Genomic DNA, 20,736 nt, shown 5'->3' with positions numbered 1-20,736 from the left:
GCTTAATATGTTACACAACTTGGATTAAGTACAGTCTTCAAATAAGTAAAGTGTATAGTTTTTCATTCTTTTAAGCCTTTTTGACATATGAACATGCTTAGAATATAAAAAATCATTGAGTCAGATGATCAGTATGTAACATCTATACTCACATACACTCATTAGGTAAATGTAACCGACTGTTGATGCGCACATCATAATGCTATTAGCATATATTTACAATACACAAAAAGAGTTACTGGTTTGCCCTAAGAGTAGATAAGCATTTGAATTAATTTCATCTGTGTTAGAAAAGTCGAAAGAATTTTGCATAATTTCCATAAATGCCAACAGAACATATGCTATGCGAAAAAAAATGTTGCTTGATAAATATTATATCGATGTTATGTGTATAGTAGCTGCAAATATTTTACTTGTAAAAAAAAAACAACAGACTTTTATTCGCTGGAGTAGGGAACTCTTTTCTCGTTCGGTGTCTCCTTTGTCCAACGACGTTAACGTCAACCCAAACAATGACGTCAAAATAAATACAGACGACATTATTGACAAATGAATAGCTTGGTCTGAAACGGATGGTATGTTGCGTTTGCAAGCCTCAGCACAAGGAGCTGCCTTTTCCAGGTAAGAAGAGAATGGTCCCAATCTGAAACCATTGTCAGCTTTGCGTTCATGATAATGGTAATCGTTGTTCATTGTCCATTTTGAAATTTGAATTTCGATGCGAATCCTAACGTTCTTGCAGTAAAAGCCAAACTAAACTTGACATCGTAAGGGCTAACATTATTCAAAACTAGTCGGTGAATGTAAAACCTCATTTTTGCATTAGCCCACTCTTCAATAGGTATCCCTTGATTCGGGTAATCATCTTCCGTTTAAAGAACCATTCAGAAATTATATGATAGTAAGCATCTCTACAATTTTCGGGCATTGTGTTACGGGCGGAACATTTAAAGTATGCATCATATCCTCGAACAACTTATTGGAATTCGTAAGCAATTGATCATTTATATTAACGGCTTCTTGTGATTTATAATAATATATTACAATTATATAACCGGCTCACAGGCCAAACGTTTTTTTTATCCAATTCCGAAAAAATTGACAGTGCCTCCTACAATTAAATGTCCTCCTGCCTTAAGAAAGCGGTCATTTTGCGAAGCAACTTTAGGACCGCAGTACATGCGTCAAAATTATATTGTTGTGTTTTTTTTTCGGATGTTAACATTATGTTTCGGTTGATAACATTTTTAACGAAAATACGAAAACATGTTGACTGAACCCTCGGCACAAAAACAATTTACATACCGAACATGACGTTGATAAGCCCATCAAATATCACGTTCTATAAAACGAGGGCATGACAAATAGAGAATGTACAGCCAAAGGCGAAATAAGGTCATTTACCTAACTAACAAAAATTCCGAAAACTCATAATGTACGTTGCTCAATATACTGCAATCACGAGCGTTTGCCTAACAACCTACTTGAAATGCAAAATTTAAGACAACGACTCTTCATTGAAATTACATGACAATGTCATTTAAAATAAAGTTATTTGAAGTATGTTTTTTACTAAACAATACAGTTGAAGCATATTTTGTTATGACTTGTGTGATGTTACGTTCCAATTTGACATGTTTTGTTTAATCGACCACATTATCATCAATTGACAATTTCAGAAAAGTTCGAATAACTAATTCAAAAGAAAGTTCGACATATGTAGTACTCACTGCGTGTGTGACGGTATTTATATGTTTTATCACCGTCCCACATTTCATCAAAGACGTGATATCTTGCACTTAAAATGAAAAGCTTTGATTGCGTATCTAATGAGATTACAAAACGCGTTTTTATATCGGCCGCCTATCTCCAGACTGCGCAATTAAGCAGACTGGGCTTGGCTACACTGGCAGCATACCCGTGCACTTGGTCTGTTGATTGCAAAATGCAAATCAGTTGGTGGACTTCCATTTAATGTTTTACACACCTATACGATAGTTGCGTTTGGCCTATTATTAGTTATGGAGCTGCCATTTGGGGCTACCATTCTTATTCGTGTATCAATGCTGTTCAATATCGAGCGATGAGGTTCTTTTTGGGCGTCGGAAGATATACTCCCTATATTGCAGTCTCGGGTGATATGGGGTGGGTGCCTCCGGAAATTAGGCAATGGAAGTCCATTTCTTTGTATTGGGCACGTCTATCAACAATGCATGATTTTAGAATGAATAAGCGTGTTGCACTCTGGGCTAAGTCTTCAGCTGGAAGGTCTTGTAGAAATTGGTATTATATTGTCACTGATATGTTTAATACAAATGGATTACAACAATACATAAATATCGAGTCAGCTTTACCGAAACATGCCTTATTGAATGGAATAATGAATGTTTTATTTGATGAATTTAAGATAGACTGGTATCAATCTCTAAATAGTGTCACGGGTCCTTCCGGTCGAGGCAGAAATAAGTTGCGTACATATCGCCTATTTAAGGACGGTTTTAATACGGAATCTTATTGTCAGCTTATAATGTCTCCGTATCATCGGGCTGCATTTAGTAAATTCCGTTGTGGTGTAGCACCTCTGCGAATAGAAACCGGGCGATACGAGCGGCTGGACGTACTAGACCGGAAGTGCCCCTTTTGCGATAATGTTGAGGATGAGAGCCATGTTATTCTTGATTGTTACTTGATTCATGACTTAAGACATATGTTATTTGACAAAGCTGTAAGTGTAAATCCTAACTTTCTATCTATGTCTAAAAACGATCAGTTAGTTTTTCTCTTCACAACCCCATTAATGATAAGAAGTTGTGCCAAAACCTGTTATGATATTTTAAAACGTCGTCTTTTATATGCTTGTAAATAATGTCTTTTCGCTGTTTTTAAGTAACAATAATGTATTTTAGAGGCTTCTAAGAAGTTGTTACTAATCAGGTCATCTACGATCTGATCGGGGTGATACATGTACTCGATTTTCTAAACAATTTCTTTATTGCGCAGCAGTGCTCGTATTTGAACTCATTTTTTTTTTTTTTTTTTTTTATTAATTATTTTTACGATGTTTAGGATTAGCAACAGCCTCTTAGGTTTATCATGTAATATAGAACTGTTTTGTACAGAGTTGGAACGCTGGTGATTTTATACATGTATATATATGGTTTTATATGATTAGAATGCAAAAGTCTCTGATATTTCTTATTTAGAAAGGTTACATACAATTGTCTATTGTATATATATAAGTGAATGTTTGTATTGTTGTATTGTATGTAATTGAGACTATAATAAAGGATAAATCTGCTAAATCTACCCCGTATGACCCATTATCGCTTGACGCCGCTCTAAAAGTGTGATTTGAATGTGTGAAAGAAAAACTTCGTCTTAATAAAATATTAAACATACCATATATTTTATGGCAAAGGAAAAACTTGGCAATAAGCCATGTTAGGACACATATGATAAGAGCTCACGTAGTATACTTTTTTTCTACGAACACCGTTTTGTAGTTTGAATATACGTGCACCTCACAACACACATTTCATGCGGTGGATATTCACATAAGAAAACAAACTAAACAAAAATTTAAACCCTTTTGTGTTTATTTCATTATTTGGAAACGTATAATTTCAACCTCCATTTAAAAGCTTCGATATACACCGAATATCTTATGAAAGATAATTATTGTTTGTAATCGCTCTTTTAACGTTTGATGCTATTATGAATTTCATATATCAGTTCTTAAAACATTTCAAACATTAATGTATTATAGCGCCTAAGCGTGTTTTATGTTAATCTGATAAACGTTTTACGCCTACCAGGTTCAGAATCACTGCGGCAAATTGGTAAGTAATTTAATTTTAAATTTCTGATAAACTGTTTTAAGGGTTGAGACAAGAATCATTTTTTGAATGAATTAAGTTTAACCTGATTATGAAAAAGAAACTCACTCGAATTTCAAATTTAAGTCAGCCCACTGTCATTACCCTTGTTATAAAACCAGCATGGCACTATACACTAGTACAAAATCGATCGTAAGTAAACCGTCTCTAATTTTTTCCGTAGTCGTAATATTAACTTAATATTTAAATGTATTTATACTGTATTTATATAGACTTATATGTTTATTTTAGAGCTCATTTACACTTGCTATGGATCCCTTTATCGACAGGATTAACTGACCTCAAGACCAATCTATTCATGTGGTTGGAATGAGAGAGTAATTGTCTTGCTAATAAAATGCGATGACATCCGCCTATGCGGACAAATAACCAAACAAATAGTATCACAAACGTACGCACAAAAACTGTCGTTATGCAGATGTTGATATCTTGCATACAATTTACTTCTTACCAATATATCTTAGTAATTACTTTTTTCGGAACACACATGTGTGTTTTTGTTAAAAATACATTTTGAGACAATTTATGTACACCTAACTTGCATCTGCATATATGATTAATTACCAACAAAATGCGCCGTCCTTTACGTTATGCAAGTGTATTTTAATTATAAAGATACAAGCTTGGGAGAGAACAAAGTAAAGTAAGACAAGCAGCGGTACACATATGGTCGCTATCCATCATTAACGTCAACAAAAATGTATTTTGCAAAATAATATTAAAATGCTTTGTTGTAACATAATGATATCGGACTGAATGTGCTCGCTACGAATATTCCGTCTTCTCATTTACATAATATTGCATGACATATTATGTCTTTTGTGTCATAGGAAAATATAATTAAGGTTTCCTGAAACACGAAAAACTATTTTACGAAAACTGGATCCCTTTACATTGGAAAAACTTCGAGTAGTTTACATTATACTTAATGCGTTATTTATGCGTAAAAAGCAGATACAATCCCGAGTCATATTGAACAGTACATGATTATGAGTCATTATATTGCTTTGTCTGTCACGTATTACGCAAAATCAACATGATTTATATTATGTAATAAAACACAGACACGCAGCCTATATTTCATTAAAAACCTATGTGCATAACGTATATGTTAAAACTATTCACACCTAAACATTGCTCAAGTGAGCAGTCTTTTTCAGTGCAAAGTACAACTGCAAATATACTTGACATACAAAAAATTACAACATGCATTTTACAAACTATCGAATATTTTTCTGATGTCGGTTTGTAACTGCTCACATTTACTAGACAGTCAAGAGTGTCAAGATAAAACATATTTAACCCGTTGCATAAACATTATTAAACAATTTCGTAAGAATTCTGACGTAAGAAAACCGCTCGTATGAAGTATGAAACGGGCTCATTATCGACACAGATGAGAAACTGATTTAAGTTTTGTCGCTGGTTCCGACAACTGAATTATCCTTAGTAGTGATGGTGTTCACAGTTATACACCTTGGGTTTGTGCGCTCTGTTAGGTGGTATTGGTGTGCTGGAACCATTAGCGTCCTGCTATTTGTACCGAAAAAGAGGTATGTCTATTTTGTGTTAGTTAATTTAGTGGTTATATGGTTGGTGCTCAGTATAAAACCAAACTCGTATCAGTAAGTGTATGATAAAAAGATCACTGTATTTTTGTTAAAGTAAACCGTAACAAAAATGCATTAACATCAAGTACATAACAAATAACTGTGACTATCGATAACAATAATATAAAGAAGTGAAACTCCAGCTGCTGGAGCAGTATTGCATTCTATTATATAAAATTTCGTTGTCCAGTTTTTAAAGTTTATACAATACAAATTGAAATATTTTCTCAATACTGAAGATATCGAAAATATTAATCCCGTTCAATAAAGGTTCGCAAAGCTAAAAAAAAGAAACGAAACGAATTATTTTACATGATTGATGATATAATTATTTCAGTAAACACGCTTGCTTTGAAAAATATGTCGCCTTTTTAACCAAGCAGATCGTAAATTGCCCTTGTTATAAATGATTGCTTTTCGATTAGCTTCCGCATGCGTTACCGAATAGCAAAAATGGGTTTCGATAGGTTAACTATGCAAAGCGAATTTGAATGCCCTTTTATGTCGATCATCATCTGTTATTATCTGTCAATTATTCGGTTTAACACTTCGGCATTATATTATAAGCGGTTGCATGGGTCTCTGTTGATTGTGGAAACTGCAAGTACAATAATCAAATTGGCTTTGTACAGATTGACCATCTGAGGTTAACAGTTTCGCGTTAATTTAGTGCAAAGCTTCTATGCACTTCCATATTGTCATCGATCCTACATGGCGCGCATATGTGATATAAAATGGCCCATGACACACAATTATAAGTTTAGGAAGAAAAGAACAAGACAATATAGAAACTTAGATATTTTGTGTGCGTGTGAATATATTTGAATGAAAGCTGAAGAAGTCCAAGCTAAATCGCGTTTTCATTATGAATTAAACATACAAAAATATATTACTAGTTGAAGAGTGTGTACAAACTTGTTTTAAACAAGTAATTATAAGCAATAATCGTTGCAGTAATCTTTCATTAAGTATCTAGTTATTTGAAATGATAAGCAAACACAGTTGGATAAAAAAACGCCATTGCATTACTCTTCTGCGATACTAGTGTTTTTACTGTGTTTCCCATATTACTTATCCGTCCGTACATATCAGTCTTCCGCTCTATTTGTTTCCTACCGGTTTCATCGGAGAGGCGTATCAACTTTCCGTGTGTTTGTCCGTCTGCGGTTTATCTGCCTGTCTCTCTGTCTGTACGTCCACAAAACCGTGATCCTGCAATAATTAAAAAAGTACTTAAACTGCTTTGATAAAACGTGGGATTTTGACCGATTGCAATATGGGGCCTATGCAAATTATTTCTTTTTTTTTTCAGAAAAAAATGTGTTCGCTACTGTTACAGAAAATGAAAACCTTAAATTGGGACCATTCGACAAATCAACAATAATTTAGCTAGATTAATGAAACACGGTATATTAATAGATGACCATATGTTGAATATGCTTGTTTATTCTTTTGTTTCGTCGTACAAAAAAGAAGTTAAATAAATAACTGAAAAGTAATATCTTGATCCTGCGATAACCAAAAAGTACTTTAAATACCAGATGTGATAGAAAATAAACGCTGTTATAGATCTTAAACAGTCAGAGAAAACGATAAATAAAAAATATTTCTAAACACAAATCCATTTATCCAAAGCTCCAAATTTGCATCACAGTCTTCATGTTTTGCCCGTTACATGTATATGGGCACTTTATTTAACAATCTTTCACTAATACCTTTACTCACACTTATATGGCTTTGTTACAGATTTTAATGACATAAACCAGAAGCTGCACTGCAGCTGTCTCTTTCTCCGAAGGTTTTAGTTTTAGGATTTAAAGTAATGTTTGGTAAGTCATCATTATCATGTGCTTTTATTATTTACCACTCAATTATGAAGCCTCCGTTTACATACTGTTTGTAATCGGTAAACGCTTAAACGCTGTAGAAAATTGACTCGGCGTAATAATGCACACACAAGTAATACGACCCTTGGCAAAAAAGGCAGTTCGGACCACATTGTTTCGAATATCAAATCGCAAATTGAATAAAAGGTTAAAAAGTGACTCATTTGTAACTTTCGTATAGCAAGATTAATATTGAAACAAAACTCTTAAACTCCTAGGGCATAATAGGATTGGGCAGTTCGTGCATCATCATCATCATCAACATCATCATCATCATCATCATCATCATCATCATCATCATCATCATCATCATCATCATCATCATCATAATCATCATCATCATCATTATCATCACCATCACCATCATCATCAACATCATCATCATCATCATCATCAACAACAACAACATTATCATTAACAACAACAACAACATCATCATCAACGTTGTCGTCATTGTCCACGTCGTCGCCATTCACATCATCATCTTATTATTCATTATGAAAAGCAGCAGCTTCGATATCATCAGCAGCAGCGCCACCCTCATAAATAGACTTATACATTTACACACTTGTTTAGAATACAATTGCAATCGTCTGCGTGAAAAAAAACTTGGTTGTACAGTTAAACCCGATGTTTCTTTGCTACGATCGGTCTAAGAATCACCTTTTCCTTTCAAGTGTCGTCCATGCTTTCGCGGATCGACAACCGTTATTGGATTGTTACCTTAAAGACGTTAAGGTGTTCAAACATAGCATCAATCCAATTCCTAAAACCAAGCGCAGTGGCAAATATATTTATATAACCACCATATTTTACAATACATAATAAATAAAACAGTTTAAAAAAATGACAACTCGCGTAACTTTAAACTATATTACCAAGGTAATGTCAGGTAAGGCAATGTCCGATTACAATACTTTTGTTCGCAGACGGTATGAGCTGCTATTAGTCAGACTGTGATGACAAAACATTATCAGCGCAGATGTGAACGTAATTTAAGGTATATTCCAGGGTGTAGTGGTGGTTAATATGGTTTTATACGCTTCTTTATGAACAATTGGTGTCTTAGTGTCTTACATGTATAGCGCGTTAGTACATTTATTTAAATATAGGTAGTTACGAGGTAAATGTATTTTAGAGAATGGTTATGACTTCTGTATTCTAGGTTTGTTATTTTACGAAGTGGTTATAAACAAAAAGTAATATTCACAAATATTCCTGTTGACATACAGTTTACTGTTTGTCAGTCGGTTACAAATGTTGTTTTTATTCACATTGATGATACATACCTCAATGGGACTTGTTCACATATTGAAGTATTTTTATAGCAAATGAATGTTCTAACAAAACTGAAATGTCTGGAATAGTTTAATAGTTTTAAAAGACCCATACACTCAAAGGCTCTTCTACCGCAAAACGTTAAACATTCTCATTTCTCAACAACTGGTCAATATATATATATATATATATATATATATATATATATATATATATATATATATATATATATATATATATATATATATATATATATATATATATATATATATCAGTTTGATATTTCACACATTGATACATGAGTTAACAAAGTTCCACAAAAATTATTCATTCGCCAATGACGCTTCTGGCCTAAGAACGGGATTTGCTTCACCGAGCTGCACGTAAACTTGAAGTTTATGAACATTTATTTTGTTATGCATATTATTAATTTCTTACGACAATCTGAGCGAAATACATTCTTGTTCTAATATTTGATTAAGCCCCCATATGCTCTTTATACGATCGCACCCTTGTCGATCATAAGAGCAGTTTGTAGTTAAACACAAGCTTTGACCGCGCGAGCAACACATGTATAACTCAATCATCACATTAAACCTAATAAACATTTGCTCTGCCCTCAGAATTACCCCCATCAAACTAATATAAAACTTTTTTGTGAGGAGTTGAACGTGGATGTAAAAACCCGATCTTTAACCCTATATGGCATATGTTAAGGAACTTGAAATTTGCCCTTAATCGGGAATGGATAAACATCACATTGGACATCAGCTGACATTATGAATTCTCGATGAAAAAATGTGTCAATTTTTTATCACAGCAATGCGGTGACATAATGATACTGAGCAAACAGGAATTTGTTATACTTATTAAGTGCATGTTCATTGGCGTATAATGTTAAAGGATTTGTAATGAAAGTATATAATTTGAATTTACCTTGACATGCGATAAGATGTTCATCAACAAGCCATATATATCTCTTGCCCTGCCATTGAAATGGCAATTTAAATAGTAACATTTAAAGCATAACTTGCAATTAGCTCATAAAATTATGGTGACAATCGTCATCAAAGTGTGAATAACGATTTTCTAATCTTATCAGAGGTTTGGCAAGATTACGGGTCTGGTAGAAATATGTGTGTATTGCAAGCTATCTTTTTGATAACAACAAATTATCGAGCTGCTTTCCGAATGAAGATGCATTTTACAACTCAGATTCTTTAAAGTAACAATCACGCTCAAAAATATCGAATATTTCGTTAAATAAAGCTAACACATAAAAAAATCAATGTTCCTTTTAGCAAAATGCAAAATTTCTACGTTAGATGTTGTCTGGTAGAATTTATTTAACGAGATACAAAATGCTCTTTTTTATTTTTTTGTGGCCACAAATAATTCCATTTATATCTCCCGTGAAATATCCGAACATTTACGGGCGAACACGAGATTGGATACGGTAAGCGTCGGAAGCATGACGTAGCTCTCATGAATAATCATTCTGTGAAATCAAAATGAATTCTGGGTAACTGGAACTTAGCGAATGCGAAAATGGCTTGTATAAATTATGCAAATGAACGCAACCCGAATGAATCCGATCCTGACTCGAAAGCGAAAGTATATTACATCGTGGAACGATATTTTGATATTTAGATGCTTAAAACTTGCCGAATGCTTGTAATATAACGTTTTTAGATCAATGTTACTTGTTTTTAGGGTCTTCCTATTGTAATTAACCATCGTATGGTACTACTTGTTGTCGAATGTTTTTATATAGCATAATACAGTAGCCGTATGTATTGGTGAGCATGATAGTGACTTTAAAGTGAAATCGTAACAAAACAGACCACTTATCTAAAGAAGCAGGCGTCTGTGTAGCTTATCTTCTGTTTTCCGTTCTGGGCCAGACATTCGTGATGTGTCTTAGTAATTGTTTAACTTCGATGTAATTAACATTTATGTTAGCTTCTCTCGTAAACCCGTTTTAAAACTTCCTTAGGACGATGTGTATTAAATCATTCAGTCACAATGTCGAAGCGGCCACAGAGATTATTCTGTATTCACCATTGAGTCGCGTTCTGAGAAAACTGGGCATAATGCATGTACGTAAAGTTTCGTCCAGGCTAATCAGGGACACTTTCCACCTAACTTGGATTTTTTTAGAAGAGTCTTCATTGAAACGAAAAATGTTATAAAAGCGAAAAGTGTCGTCCCTGATTAGCCTTTGCGGACTGCACAGGCTAATCTGGGACGACACTTTACGCACATGCATTATGCCCAGTTTTCTCAGAACGCGACTCCATTGAATAAGTTGTTCACCTCGACGTATCTGAAGTGTATTGTTGCCATGGAGAATAGGGGTCACTGGATATATTACAGGAGGTCTGTGACATTTCTGTCCGAGACATGAACGCACTGTCTTCATTTCTGTGATCGTATGTTAGACAAGTGTAAATAATACTTGAGCTCGTAAGACACACCAGATACAAACATTGATTAACAAAATATTAGTTTTCTCATTAATATAAGAAAACGTGCCGAATGCAATATTTTCCTTTACATTTCAATCTAACAATTACGTTAACATATGGACAAACAGAGGACATAGACGTCCGATGTTTGTTAAAAAGTGATTGTAAATAATGGCTTTGTTGCAAAAACATTTATTTGCTTCGACCAAATCGAAGACATTTAATGAAAAAATATGTTCAGTCGAAGTGTTTAAATTTTTTATCAATTATCATATACAATACTATCTGTTCTCTATTGTACCAATTTCGAATAGCCGCATTATTAAATAAAAATGGCTAAGATTGATGAAGAACCATTGTATGAAACTTTTGTTTAAACATGGCTCTATTGTTTTAGCGTTTAAATAATTGTGAAACACATGATATTTTTTGAATTATTATAATAAAATTGAGATTGACATTCAAAAATGAAATAAATAACAATTTCACATAAATCACTACTATCTGCGGCCAATTTTAAACTTAAATTAATGGAGGTTAAGCACTTTATCCACAGGTCATCGGTCCAGCATGTCTTTCGACTTCAAGCGTATGATGTGTATTGTGAATGGCAATTGAAACAAGAGTGCCAAATTGTCACAAGATACGCCCGTTCAAAGGTTTTGGACACCATGCTCAATGCTTGAAATGCATTAAGTGACCTCGAGACCTAGTTATTGACCCGGCATGACCCACTTTGAATTAGAGCGAACACCATGCTAAATGCTTGAAATGCACTATGTTACCTCGTGACCTCGTTTTTGACCTGGCATGACCCATATTCAAACTTGACCTACATATCATCTAGACGCAACTTCTGACCACATAAGGTGAAGATCAGATGAAAACTACTTCAATTAGAGAGCGGACACCATGCTAAATGCTTGAAATGCACTAAGTAACCTCGTGACCTAGTTTCTGACCCGGCATGACCCATATTTGAACTTGACCTACATATCATCTAGACACAACTTCTGACCAAATTTGGTGAAGATCGGATGAAAACTACTTCAATTAGAGAGCGGACACCATGCTTAATCCTTGAAATGTACTAAGTGACCCCTTGACCAAGTTTTTGACGCGGCAAGACCCATATTCGAACTTGACCTAGACATTGTCTAGACACAACTTCTGACCAAGATGAAAACTATTTGAATTAGAGAGCGGACACTGCTGTGGACGCCGCCGGCCGCCCGTCCGCCAAGGGTGAAACTATAATATGTCCCGTTTTTAAAAACGGGCGTATAAAAATCTATACTTTTGATTAAGGGGATAGGTGTGAATGTCGGCCCCAAACACAAACAGAAATCATCACTCTATGGATCATCTGCTATTGCAAAGAAAAACAAACACTAACTAGATGCAACTACTGACCAAGTTTGGTGAAGATAAGATTTATACAATTTGAATTAGAGTCCGGACAAAGTAAAATGCACTAATTGACCCTTTGACCTAGTTTTTGACCCAGCATGACCCATATTCGGACTTGACCTAGATATCAACTAGATGCAACTACTGACCAAGTTTGGTGAAGATCGGATGAATACAATTTGAATTAGAGTCCGGACAAAGTGGCGCCGTTGAAAATGCACTAATTGACCCTATGACCTAGTTTTTACCCGGCATGACCCATATTCGAACTTGGCCTATATATCAACTAGATGCAACTGCTGACCAAGTTTGGTGAAGATCGGATGAATACAATTTGAAATAGAGTCCGGACAAAGTGGCCCCTTTGAAAATGCACTTATTGACCCTATGACCTAGTTTTTGACCCGGCATGACCCATATTCGAACTTGGCCTAGATATCAACTAGATGCAACTGCTGACCAAGTTTGGTGAAGATCGGATGAATACAATTTGAATTAGAGTCCGGACAAAGTGATGCCTTCCGCCCGCCGCCCGCCGCCCGCCGCCCGCCCGCCGCCCGCCCGCCCGCCAAGGGGTTTCACATAATACGTCCCGTATTTTATACGGGCGTATAAAAATAGCGCATCACTCGCGCGGTGCATTGTATTTGTTCACACTTTGTGACACTATTAATTGGTATGTGGCTTTTGAGTACAAAATGATTGAAGTTCAGTTATAAAGGATGAATAAGAGATGCCAACGCTTTTTGAGTGTAGATGACAAATAAAGTTAATTTAATTAAATGGTGTATGCCTATGGTGTATACATTTTCCTTACCGTAGCAATGTTTCCGATATTTACACAATAATGTTTGATGATCTTGGTTCACTTGTCAGTAAAACAAGTTGCAGTTTGAAGCGGATAAATGTATACTTATGCAACTTGAATAATAAACATATCTTGAGGTGATTTACCCAATTTAAGAACTTCTTTTTAAAATTAAGTATTATCATTCGAAAAACGATTTCATTGTCGTTGAACAATTCAACACTAGTTCAGTGAGGAGACTTCAATTATGAAATAATTTCAATAAGTGATAAAAACGATTAAAGGACCGATTCCGTGTTTCGTTCGGCAATATAGAGCGGTGTTGTTGTCCGTTGGTTGTTAACGTAACATATCACGAATCGAAGATACCGGTATAAATTATAAATTCAAAATGAGCCATTTCATGACGTTAAGTACCCAACGTAATTGTACTACATAATACATACCTTACTATATATAGTAACACATTTGTACAGTTTTTCATGCCATTATCACCGTTGCGGGGTCATTATAAATATGCGGCCCTAGAATGTGTGCGCTTGACTTAAAAACTAAAAGACACACTTACCTCTGTGACAACTGTAATCCGATGCTTATAATAATAAAATAACAACGATTTGCAATTCGTGTTCTGTTATTCTATCCGTTTATCTATATTTATTTTGAATCACACATTTTAAACGCCTGTAGCGAATGCTTACCACTGTCACCAAAAACACGATTTACAAAATCGAATGACTTGTCGGAGCGATTACAATTTTTTTTCAAAGCTTTCAATTATGCACGACAAATGCACAATCCAAAATACGTTTTTGTTTATGTTCGATGCTTCAAAAATATTAAATATAAACCTTTCCCGTCCGAATAGCTAAAACTGGTATTTTTCGTCACAGAAATTACGTCACAAAAATACGTCATAAATTGCGTAATCAATTGAATGAAAATAAAAGTACGGAAAGCTGGTTCTGTAATAATTTCAGAGAAAGAACAAAACAAAGATTAACAAAACAAAGTAAGATATATATTATAGACGTTAATACACGGCTGAGTTCGGCCGAGCAGTGATAATCGGCCCCAGGTCGCAAACGGCCCTCGGGCCGTTATGCTCCCTGCGGGCCGATTATCACTGCCCGGCCCGGCCCGGCTCAGCCGTGTATTATCCACTCAATATACATACGTCGTGTCCAGTCCTATTGGTCTTTAATAAATACCTTCAGTTGACATAGAAATAATGTGAAATTCAGTTAAAACTCTTAGTCCTATAGACAATCCCAGAATCGATAATTTGAACGCCGCCATATTGGCTATCACGTGACCCCGCCGCCATCTTGGTACTGAAGAATTTGACAAATAACAGCGTTCTACATGGGTGACATGTAGAACGCCGTTATCTGTCAAATTCTTAACGTAATGTTTAAGGCCGAATTTGATGTCTTTTTTTAAAAGAAATCCTTTCAGTTATGCCTTTTTGCTTTAAACACAATTATTCCTTTATTGAATCTTATCCAAGATAATTATTAAGGTTCTTTCCGCATATAGAGTAACACTGTGTAGTTGTCACTTGTCACTATATTTACCACATAACATATATATAATTAAAAAAAATCGACTAACTTTTTGTCATGTTATTTTGTATTACTAATGGACATTTTTGAGAGTTTTGGAGGGGGTAGCAGCTGGGGGAGGGGAGTAGTAGCTAATGCCGTGTGCCTGTGATATTAACGTTGATAAACAAATCTGATTCTACGCCAAACTATTTCCTTAAGCATTTTGGTCTACACCACGTTTGATGTAAATCGATTGTGTACCACTGAATTATTGAACACTATTGTCTTATGTTTCCGTAACATTCTAGAAATCTGAGTACTTCTTTTGTAAATACACATGTTCGGTCGACTTTGTCAATTTCATTGTGCGTCGAAAGCCAGCATTAACCTTCATACAGACAATGACCTAAAATTCGTATGTTGACGTCCCGTTGCTTGGCACAAATATATTTGACATACAATAGTTCCTTATTTATTTTGGTATTTGGCGAGGTACATACACAAACGTTGTTTGTTTGTTTTTTAAGAAAATCGATCAAAGCATTTATATGGAACCATGCACCAGTTTAACGCCAGCAGTGCAGTACTTATCAACGGACAGCAGGGGGGGGGGGGGGGGGGGGGGGCTTCTTCAGGACATCTGTGGGCGTCCATTAGTGATGTCTGCTCTCTCACGTCATATTTAACCTTTTCCTTGAGAAGATCATACATGAGTGAGACTCTCCATGACCACCAAACTTATATCTCCATCTGTGGAAGACCCATTACCAACTTGAGATTCGCCGATGACATTGACCTCATGGGTGGCACCAGCAGTGAACTGCAAGATCGCAGCACGGAGAGGTCGAACATCATGGTGAACAGCACGACAAACACCAGTGCGGACATCACCATGAACGGCGAGAAAGTAAAAGAAGTGACAAGCTTCAAGAACTTGGGCGCAACCCTGCACAAGGATGGTACCATTACAGCTGTGGTCCGAATAAGAACTGCAATGGCGACGGCAGCGATGGCCAGACTAGGTAGGTTGTAGACTAGCAGTTCCATCAGCATTCCCACCAAATACATGCTCTACAAGTCCCTCGTAGTCTCCAACCTACTCAACGACTGCGGAACCTGGACGCTTCACGCGGAAACAGAACGCAGGATACAGGCATGTGAGAAAAAATGTCTCCGAAGACTGCTCCGCATCTCCGATAAGGAGCACAAGACTACCGAGTACGCCAAACATGACTGCAACACTTGTTGGTCAACAAGACCCATTACTTGCGACCGTCAAACGACGAAAGTTAGCTTGCTTTGGACACGTCACCAGGCACGACTCTCTGTACAAGACTGTTCTCCAGGGCACGCTAGAGGGAGGTCAACGTCTAGGCCGCCAGACGAAAAGCTTGAAAGATATTGTAAAAGTGTAGCCATCCCTTCCCTGGGATGAATTACTCTCAGCAGCACACAACAGACCTGACCTGAGGAGGATTTCTGTATCGTAGTCCCTCATTCCCCCACCAAAATCAAACCGGTCAAAGGATTGATGATGATGATTATGATGACTATGATGATGGTGGTGGTGGTGGTGGTGGTGATGATGATGATGATTTTACTCCTTTCGAACATATGACTTTAAGGTACGTGTATAAAACCAGTTTTGAAACTTACTTCCATTCATATTAAGCTTTACAATAAACGACATGTTATTGTTTGTATTTTGTGACATTACGAGGCTTGTTTATATAAAGTATAAAATACCTATACGTCCATGTTAGCACGGATGGCCGAGTGGTTTAAGCGCTGGTCTTTTACTCCCAGGGGCAGTGGTTCTTTACATATGTGAACAGAATAAAAGAAATATAATTGTGTACAGTTCATTCACTAAATGCTAGTCATGGTATTCACAACATCGAGAATAAGTACGCTTTGTTAAGTGGTGTGTATTGGTGCATTTGTTCGTGCATTCTTATATGTGTCAGAACATTTAACGTTATGATAAACACTGGAGAAAGGTACCACGCTTTTCAAAAACCGAAAAGCGTCTTGAACTACGGTCATAATAAAACTTCAGCATTGTTATTGCTTGTAAAACTGATGCATGCTCACTGGATTGTACGGAATACCGTTAGTGCCATCGTGGTTACACATTTAAATCCAGAGGGCGACAATGCGATAGTGCGACAGTACGATGGCGACAATGCGATAGTACTATGGCGACAATGCGATAGTACGATGGCGACACCGTAATGTCGTCATCCTATTATCTTATTGTCGCCATCGTACTATCTCACTGTCGCGATCGTATTGTCGCACTGTCGTCATCGTATTATCGCACTTTCGCATTGTCACATTGTCGCCATCGTACTATCGCACTGTCGCCATCGTTTTGTCGCACTGCCGTCATCGTATGATCGCATTATCGCATTGTCGCCATCGTACTATAGCATTGTCGACTTCCGCCTTTCGGTACACAAACTATTCTTATTGCAGACATAAAATGGATGACTTTATAAAGATTTATTTTGAAAGAGGTTATAGGGAGAAAATACGATGTGCGCATGTGTACCGGAAGGCGATAGACGACAATGCGACGGTATGATGACAACAATGCGACAGTGGGACAATACGATGGCGACAGTGCGATAGTACAATGGCGACAATGCGATAATACGATGACGACAATACGAAAACGCGATAGTACGATGGTGACAATGCGATGACACGATTGTGACAGTATGTAATATTTATTGTATTATACCGAAACAAATTATTCAAACATGACCATTATTGACAATTTACGTCAGATTGACAGATTTGGTCGTCTATTTTCAACGGAAATGCAAAACTGCGTACTGCGCGTGCACAAATGGAACAGTATAATTTTTTACCATTCCGCACGTGATTGCTAAGGTAGCGGGCGACAGTATTTTTTTGACAGTTAATTTTTTCCCGCTTGGTCTGACAGTATTTCTATGTCACGATTGCCTATTGGAGAATAAATTAGCATTGTGAATAAATTAATGATGTATAGTAATACGATATGACTATCGCATTGTGGCCATATTACTATCGCGTTATCGTACTGTCATCATCGTATTATCAATTTGTCGCCATCGCACTATCGCACTGTCGTCATCGTGTTGTCGCATTGTCGCCATCGTACTATTGCATTGTCACCATCGTAATATCGCATTGTCGCCATCGTACTATCGCATTGTCGCCATCGTACTATCGCACTATCGCATTGTCGGCCTCTGGAATTTAATGTGTAACCACGACTTGAGTTCCTAAGTACAGCATTTGTGCCATTAATACAATATATTATTTTTATTGTTATATCCTAACACTTTTTTCCAACAATGTTTAATTCTAAATAAATATTACTCTAAACGGTTTATTCATCGGCAGATAAACAACAGTTTTTTTAATTCGTACATGTATTTGTTTTCACATCCAACCGAGCCATGTCAGCAAATGGTTTCACTAGTGTTGTGGACTTTATTTGTCCAATTTTATGACTCATTTTCAGGAGCAGTCATCTTTGGATTTTTTAACAAAGCGCCTATGATGTTTTAAGTGACAAAACATGACACTTGGGGTGGGCGAGGTTGGGGGGGGGGGCGGTGGTAGTTACGTTATAAATAAAATGCGGTGGTCTGGGATGCGCGGAGAATAAACCATATATTTTTCCCAGATAAAGACGTTTATATTCGCGTTATAGCTCCCACATTCCTGGTAAAATGCATAGTATTGTGTACTTCTCTATTCAATTTCTTGCGGAGTGGTTCGTTGTTTATTCCTTACACTGAACAAATAGTGTGTTTTTGCTATATCGCATTCCTCCCCATCCTTAAACCTGCATTTATTTAGCTTGTTTAATACTTCTTAAAACGTGTTTTTGTAATTTTTATCTCCAGCATCACCTTATCTCGTATAGTTTGATAGACAAATCTATCTATTCCATATTGATCTCTGTAAAAATACAGTAAATGTATTTGCTTGTTAGGCATGTTATTGTAGAACACTATATAACATTTAAATGTTACTTAGTCTTATGTGTCCTAGTCATAATGCAGTCGGTACTGTCAAATTAGAAATGTATTAAATGCCATGCTATTTTTATCTTGTTGGTCCATACATGCTATAATGATAACATGTCAATGAAAGCATCTCAAATTAAGAACAACGATAGCATAAAATCTAAATAACATTTACTTAAACTATTGACGTTGTTTCAATAATATGCCGAAATAATGTAAGAGTGTGTTTTAGCACTTATATAGCTTCTTCTATAACACGATTGTCAGTATGATCATGCTCGTGCTCAGGAAAAACTTTCACAACGACATGTATTTTGGTGAAATCGACACCACACATGTGTTTACCTTTATAAGAACTTAACAGTTCCAGCAAATGTTTAAGGGACTTAAATTAGGCTAGTACTGATATAAAATCAGTATAAAATTAAAATTAGTCTGGCAATAATATCTAATACTTGATCCGCGCACCTGTGAAACCTTTATCAGGAACATAGTATGGCCAGATAAATCAATCAAATTTGTGTAAAAATTACTGAGCCACTTAAACATGGTGATGTTTGAAACTTTGCCCTGTATAAATCAGAGACATTTCACATTTGGCTTCGTATAGATTAGACATGTTGGAAAGGCAAAGGGTAATGACTGTGTTACAAATTGATTGAGATGCGTATATAAATGTCCCTAGAATCAAGTTATATGTGCGATATAGTTTTTAATTCTTCTTGTAACGTGAACATTATTAAACAAGTAAACGAACGGATAACTATTACCGTACAGGACATTGTTTTCACATTAAGTAAAGCGGGGTCGGCAGATTAATGTATCAAGAGAATAAATAATAGTTAGGCTTGTAGTATTGTATTGCTAATTCCTCTGGTACACGTGTTCGTTCAAAGAAGATGACGCCATACAACATTAAATATATATATATATATATATATATATATATATATATATATATATATATATATATATATATAAGAAATAAAGTTTACGTGTTTTAATTTGTTAACTTAATAACTATGGTTTAAGTAGTGTTTTGCTCTTTTTATCACATGATATTCGCATATCTACCGCATGAAATGTTAGTTATGTAGTGCACGTATATTAAATTACATACTAGTGTTCGTAGATACACATTTTACTACGAGATATCACATCATATGTGTCATCACATGACTTATTGTGAATTTATTTCTTTGTCATCCAAACCCATCGTATGTTGATATTTGATAAAGACTCAGTTTTCTTTTGACACATTAAAGCATCAAAGGAACCTCAGCGGCATGTGAAAATGTGTCTGTTTACACATGCGGCCAGCTTACCTTAAGAACAGCTTGCGCACTTGTGACCTCTGGTCATGGGCTAGGCTTTCATCTTAAAAGCACGCATAGTGTCCGGGTGTATCTCCTGAATATCCTTCTTAGTATTCATATCCTGACAAGACTGGGCGGATGCGTAGGCTTGACTGGAGCTACGCTGGCAGCATATTACGTAAGACCCATTTTCGCATGACGCGGTCTTTAAAAATCTCTCCGCGTGTTGTTAATGAAACATCAACCAACGATACTTTTCGATTAAAAGTCTTAATGTGTTATTTATAGCAATCTGGCAAATGTCGGTAGCCAATTCTGACTTGCAGGAAAGATTTTCAGACTGGGATCGCGTACGTCATATATTTGTGGCTAGATAATTAAAGATTTACCTTCTATCATGGACATTATACTATGTCGGTGGTTTTGTGTCTCAATAAAAGACAAAGAGCATTTATCGATAGGTTGTAATTAATTTCTTTCCCTTAAATT

The sequence above is a fragment of the Dreissena polymorpha genome, chromosome 3 (genome assembly GCF_020536995.1).
Source record: "Dreissena polymorpha isolate Duluth1 chromosome 3, UMN_Dpol_1.0, whole genome shotgun sequence".
NCBI classification, from domain to species: domain Eukaryota; kingdom Metazoa; phylum Mollusca; class Bivalvia; order Myida; family Dreissenidae; genus Dreissena; species Dreissena polymorpha.
Note: the sequence above shows the minus strand (reverse complement) of the source record.